Raw genomic sequence first — 6,877 nt, forward strand, 5'->3', positions numbered from 1 at the left:
TTTTTGAGCTCTTTATGGTTTAAACCTTCCACCACCTACAGCTAGTTTACAGCGAACGTGCCCCAGATGCCCTAGACAACGGTTTACAGCTACAATGTATTCGAAATGGAGCAACAGCTTTTTCAGAGGATGTGGTTTCTCTTGCATAAATTAGTTAACTATGATATTATATTGAATGTCCAATGTAGTTCCCAGTCCTTAATGATTTTTCCCAAATTTTTCTGCTGTTGTTTCAGCAAGAAATGTTTTAACACTTTTTGCTTTACTGTCGCTTGGTGGTGAAAGGATTAAGAGTGGGGTTTTATGGTGGTTTGAATAAATAATGACTGTAAATAAAGTACATCTAGGTATAATGTTTCACTTCTCGTGAGCTTCAAGGTAAAAAATGAAATCATTTTGTTGTACCTTATAATGTTCAGGGAAGGCAATTGATTTCACTGAGACAGTTCACAAGACAATTGTCATTATCACACACAGATTCACAATAGCTGCAACAGTGATGGCCAATACATTTTGTGTTTGTGGCATCAAGACTGTTCAAAAGAAACCTCCTAAGAAGAGATGTCCTCCAGGCGGCAAAATTGGCGAATGTCATCGCTCATGCCTTCACGATTCTCTGCAATGTCTCTGTTGTTGTAGTAAAGCACTTGGCCATCACGGCCTGCCCGTCTGGTTTCTTGAAAATATTCCCTAATGGTTCTTGGTGGTCCTACACAAATGATATTTCTGATTGATGGGATGTCCACGCCCATCCCCATTGCGACTGTAGCAAACACAACCCTAAGTGTTAATGATGGTGATGAAGTTTCCTTTGAAGTCATATCCTTCATTGTCCTTTTTTGCGGGGCATGGTACTGAGCAAATAGCCTGTTTTCAGGCTTTGTATCTGCACTGGAAGTATCCTTGTTCCCAGGATTTTGTGGTGAGTAATATTGTTCCTCGCCAAGCTGCTTTTGAAAATATTTGAAGGAAAATCCACACCACCTCAAGGGTAAATACAAGATGGTGATGGGATAATCCACCTTCTTCTCTTGGAGGGCAAGAGCAATGGGATTCAAAACTTCCTCATAATAGTCCACATCATCTCCTTTACGCAAAACTTTCTTGTAGTAGATGTTTGGTTGGTTTGGATTCCCAATGACTTCTAAAGGAGTTTTTAATTTGAGGGATTCCTTAATTGTTACCACATCCTTCTTGCTAGCCGTAGCAGTAAGAACTACCACAAGTTCAGTGTGGAAAGTGGCACACAGCATTGCAAGGTTTGCATAATCTTGCGAAAGTCATCTCCCCAAAAAGGAAGACAAAGAATAGAACTTAAAAGTTTTACTTACTTTTATATATAGACAAGTTGATTTTTTCAATGCAGATGTCCAGTCCACAAATAAATTCGAATAAATAAATAAATAAATTCCATTTTATTTTATTTTAGTTTTTTCCCTTTAATTTACTTCCGTTTACTGAGCCCCTTGACAAGTTCAATGTGACAATGTTGTACTGTGTCAAGGATGAAAACATCAGAGGTCAATTTCCTCCAATTGTGGAGAAACTCTTTCAGTCTACCCGCTTTGAACTGCGTGGTACTTATGAGGGAAAAACTGTCCCCTTGAAAATATATCATATTTGGGTTTCTCACCTCAGTTGTGTTTGGCTCGTTGTCTCGAGCCATCACTGTGCCTTTGGCTCCTTGCTCTTCGCTCCCCCTTTTTGTGGTTTCTGGTATTGACTGCCATAGGGAAACGGGCGCTTGCCTAAAAAAGGGCGCTGTGTGTAACTTTGTTGTGAAGTATGAGGTCGTTGGCCACGACCTCTAATGTAATGGCGCTGTCTAGGGTAAGAACTCTGTTGGACCATCGCCTTTCGTACGACTTTGTTCGTTTTTTCAATGTTCTCCAGTCGTTTGGAGGTGTCCCCACCAAACAAAAATTGGTTTATTGGGACCGATGCAGAGAAAAGTGACATGTAATCATCATTCAAGTCAGGCTTAATACACTCTCTACGTCTAGCATTGACTTCATAATTAGCAAAACTCAGTTTCAATTGCAGCCATGCCATCACTTACAAAGCCATCAATTTCCTTCTGAAGGACATCTGAGTTGTCAGCTGATGTGGTCAGGTCTGGCTGTTTTTCTTTCAGATTCAATGCTTTGTCTAACATTGTTGCCAGAATAGTGACTGACTTGACAACACATGTCTAAGCAACTTGAGCCCTTGAGTCAAAGGACCGGGTCTGCGGCCGTAGTCTCTGCCAAATGAGCTCTTTTATTTTGGTTGTAACCAGCGAGTTACAGTTATCAGGTCGAGTTATGAGACCCAGCTTTTCCTTAAGTTTGTCCTCATCAGGTCTTTCCTTTTTGAACATCAACTGGTTAATCATTTCTGTCAGTTGTGCATCAATACCTGGGTCAACTTTCTCCTGCATTTGCATTTTTTCAGCAATAGTGCTTAGCACTTTTTGTTTGCTGGTCGTCTCAACAGAGGCAGTCGACATTGACTTTTTTGTGGGCTGTTTATTGCCGGTAGCGTGACCATCGCAGCCGTCGCTGTCTGGTCCAGAGGCAGACAAATCGCCCTGCCCATCGCCGTTTTGTTCCCACAGAATTGGCTGAGTCAGTGTTTGTTTGAGCTGGTCAAATTTCCCAACCAGAGTATTTTTCAACTCTGTGATAGAGTCAGATAACATCGATCCGAATTTCAGAAGCTCGCTGCCTTTGCTGCTAGCAGATTTTTGCGCCATCTTGTCCACCGAGCCATTAGAAGCATTTGCTTTTAAAGGTCGAACGACTGTTTTCGTCACCACACTTCTTGTGATGAGTTTCTTCCTTGTTAGCACTTCCAGTGCTGTTAATATCATGGGGACCTTTCTGGTCCTTGTCTTTTTGCGATGTAGAAGCTGGCTTGGGCGGCATTTTCATTCAGACCGTGTGTGCAGCACTGCCATGAGCACGAGGTCAACTTGATCTCGGTGAAAATCTTTGATTTCATAACAGCAATGTCGCCCTCAACCAGAGGGCCAATGTGGTGCTTCTGCGAAGCAGTACTGTAGCTCTAGTGTACAACCTACAAGCCAGGAAAAAGTGAAAAATCGACTATTTTTCAAGCGGTCACAATACGCGCAATAATGATGTACAAACAAGCGTACCGCACTGAAGTATGCATGCGCACTACAATCTCATATGATTTCTCAAGTCGATGACGTAGAAGAACTGAAATTATATTTCGAAGTGAGGTTTTCAAGATTAGCTCATCGCCCCCTTTCCTCTTTTGGAAATCCACAGTAGCAAAATCCACCCGCTGCTCCTTACCCTTAACATAGGATAGCTCATTTTATTTTACACAGGTGAAACGAGGAGAAGAGCAAGTTACAGACACTCAGGAAAAGTTAGAGAGTACGTAGAGTAAGAGTAAGTTGAAAGACGGTGTAGAATGTTTCAAAGGTGTAAATGATAGGAAGAAAAAGAAGTTATTAAGGCAGGTTACCTTTTCAAAGCTTCAGGAAGGGAACTCTGAAAAATTTGATGTTGCTAAAGCAGAAAGGTCTGCCAAAAGAAGGAAGGATGAGACCCTAAAATGCTTGTAGTGAAATTCATGGTGCCACAAACCACGATCAAGGACCAGCCCTTGATGGAATGTGGTACGAGATCAGAGACCAGAAGAGACCAGAACATTATGCCAAAATTTTGTGAGTTTAATCAACATTATCAGCAGTGAAAGTGACCTCCTGAAACTAAACTTAAAACTGCAACCTTGGCATATTGTGGTTTACAGCTTAGGGATGCTGTATCCTTGTTTTCAAGGGTGGAAACTAATTAAGGCGAAATATCCAAACTGAAGACTGCTTGCCAACATTTCTTCAGTGCAGCCTCATTACTACTAAGTCCCCTACTGTTTGGACTATTGGCTATGCTATGCCGTACCATGGCCAAATTTTGTGTGACAAGTATGGATTGGGCCTGGGGCTTAACAGCGTGCAGGGACGGGAAGCAAAACATGTAAGGCAGTATTCAAGGCATGCCACTCTAACAGGTCGCTGGAAACTAGTTCTTCGCCATGACTATATAACTTGTGTGTGGATACGTAGAGAAGATCTATTTCACTCATCCTATGTTAAGGGTAAGGAGCAGTACATTCCATCCAACGTTAGCTCGGATGGATTCTCCTTTTGTGGATTTCCAAAAGAGGAAAGGGGGCAATGCTGCAAATTTTGTTCGTCTTCCCTTTACAGGGCTGTTGCCGAGAATGCAGCATCAGGAATATAGCTGAAACATGCAATCTTCCAAGTGTAACTGCATGAGAAATCACAGGGATACACAAACTTGGGGAAGGATACCTGTACAAGTAGCCTCTAACTGGGCTAAAATTAACCAGGGTTGGCTAGTTAATTAGTTACTTCATTTGATTACCAAATCACATTCTCAACTTGTTGAACTTCCACTCAGTAATAAGAATTTTGTCATTGTTGTAATGGAAGTAGGTAGACATTTTAATGAGTTTTGTATTAACATTTAGAATCCTTATCGGATAAGTTGATGTTTGTATCAGATTAACAGGCATCCACATGAATGGTTGCATTTGCGTTGTACTTGTTTGCCAGATTAGGTGTTTAAAATGTCCTAGAGCATGGATCTTGATTTCTACTACATGCTTTGTTTCCTTCGTCTTTTCTCGTAAGTCTTATGCTAACACCAAACCTTGTAGGCAGTAGAAAACCTCCTGGACCATGTTCCTTGAAAATGAAACTTGCCAAGGACTCCTTCAATCTGCTGGAGTACTTCATTCCTCTCAGGGCCAGCTTATTTCAGTGGAGAAATTCTCGACCAAGCATTCGATAAGGCTGAGCCAACTGGTACCGGAATTGAGAGTCACCACCGAGAGTGTGCCTTTTTACAAAAGCACAAGAAAGCTGAAGAATCTCTGAACCAATTCTTGTACGTGTATCTTTGTCCAAGTTTATGTTGGCTCTACATGGCGTCTCAATGAATTCCTAAACAATATCGTGTAAACTTGTAATTAGAGCTGCCATTTTGAAAAATGCTACACACATTGAATACTGCTGTAACTCTGTAGGCGCGAGATGGCAGATTTTGACTCGACCCCAGCCTGTCGTGTATCTCTATTAACTTAATTTCTTTGTTCTCTTTGATTGCAAGAATACCTTTTAATCAACAACAACAATGATAACCTGCGATCAACAACAATAATATTCTCAGGAATAGAGAAGTCTTGTGAGGGTCATAAAACCTGCATTTAAGTGGTATTAGTAGATTATTTTAACAGGAACAGTGAGGATGACAAAGTATATTTAGTTCTATATCTTCATTTACATAGTTTGTTTCCTCTTTGATTGCTAGAACAAGCTACGATCAACAACAATAACAAGTTGTGATCAACAACAACGTTTTGAGGAATAGAGAAGTGCTGTGAGGATTAGAAAACCTGCATACTTCTTTGCTTTAAGTGGCATTATTAAATTATAGCAAGAGCAACAGTGCGGATGACAAATTATATTTAGTTCTTTACCTTCATTGTCTAAATTTCATTGTCCTCTTTGATTGCAAGAATAACTTGTGATCAACAACAACAACAATAACGTGCTATCAAAAACAGTAACATTTCGAGGAATAGAAAAGTCTTGTGAGGATCAGGAAAGCCGCAAACCTTTTTGCCTAATTTGCATTATTAAATTTTAGCAACAGCGACAGTGAGGATGAAAAAGTATATTTACTTGTTTATCTTCATTGACTTAATTTTTTTGTCCTCCATGAAAATCTCAAATGAGATTTGTTTTACTAAGAGGAGAGTTTGGACTATTAATTTCTTGGACATGTTATTTGACTTTGTTTCGAGATTATATCCCAAAGGGATGGAAAGGGTACTGGAATGTCAAAATCTGTAATTTACACCCCTAAACAATATGACCAGCATCCCCGTCACTTTCATGTGGGAGGGCCCCCCCCCCCCTGATTTTCCAAACTGTTTGTTAAAAATTTCCTTGAAAATAATATCATAATCCCTGCTTTTTCCTTGCACTTGTGTTCTGTTCCCTTTTGACCTACGACGCAAGCACCAGCACAAAGATTAAATTTATTTTGATGCTTGTGCCTGTGCTTACATGTACATGTGATGTATGCTTTTGTCAAGGTGGTTTTCCTGACAAAATAAGGGCTCGTGCTTAGGTAGCTTGTGCTTGTATTGCTTGTACTGCTACTGAAAACCAGGCTTACATAAAAATTTAATGTGCTGCCATGGCAACGACAGGAGGTCAAGCATACCCTTTTGGTAAGGCTAATTATTGTGCGGTTGCAGAAAATATCCATACCCACCCCAAGTTTTTTCTAGGGGGCAGGTGTTCTCAAAAACCAAACTTTTTAAAGGATAGTATGTTTCAAGTGGTTTTAAGGACGGTGCCTACTATTGTTACTGCGCATACGTTCTGCGCATCTCGAGATACTCGGGTTTCCTATGGGTGGGCCTACTAGTACAGGAATATTTTTGCGCGGTTTAAAACTATACGGAGAAAGCAGAACTAAGCAAATGCTTTTGGTATCTCAAAAGAAAATTGGAGGTAACCATGCATTTTTCAGAGATAATTAAGCTTCAATTTAGGAAAAAATCTCATACATTGCTTTATATTTTGGCGCTTTTTGGAGATATTATTGCTTAGTTATCTCTGAAAAATGCATGGTTACCCCCAATTTTCTTTTTGGATTCCAATAGCCCTTGCTAAGATCTGCTTTTCCCGCATAGTCATAAACCGCACAAAAATACTTCGATATTAGCAGGCACCGTCCTTAAAAGTTACTTTTAAGTACTTCTTGAAACATGTTCTCCTTTAAGAAGTTTGGTTTTGAAGAGCACCTGCCCCTAGAATAAACTTGGG

The 6,877-nt window shown here is 40.3% G+C and overlaps 1 pseudogene; it reads right to left on the bottom strand.

Annotated features, from left to right (window-relative positions):
- Positions 1 to 214: 214 nt before the first annotated feature.
- Positions 215 to 1,253, bottom strand: LOC146489403 (ATP-dependent DNA helicase Q1-like; annotated as a pseudogene).
- Between the last annotated feature and the right edge of the window lie 5,624 nt (positions 1,254 to 6,877).

Source organism: Pavona decussata, unplaced genomic scaffold (genome assembly GCF_977016875.1).
Source record: "Pavona decussata unplaced genomic scaffold, jaPavDecu1.1 SCAFFOLD_6, whole genome shotgun sequence".
In the NCBI taxonomy this organism is placed as follows: Eukaryota; Metazoa; Cnidaria; class Anthozoa; order Scleractinia; family Agariciidae; genus Pavona; species Pavona decussata.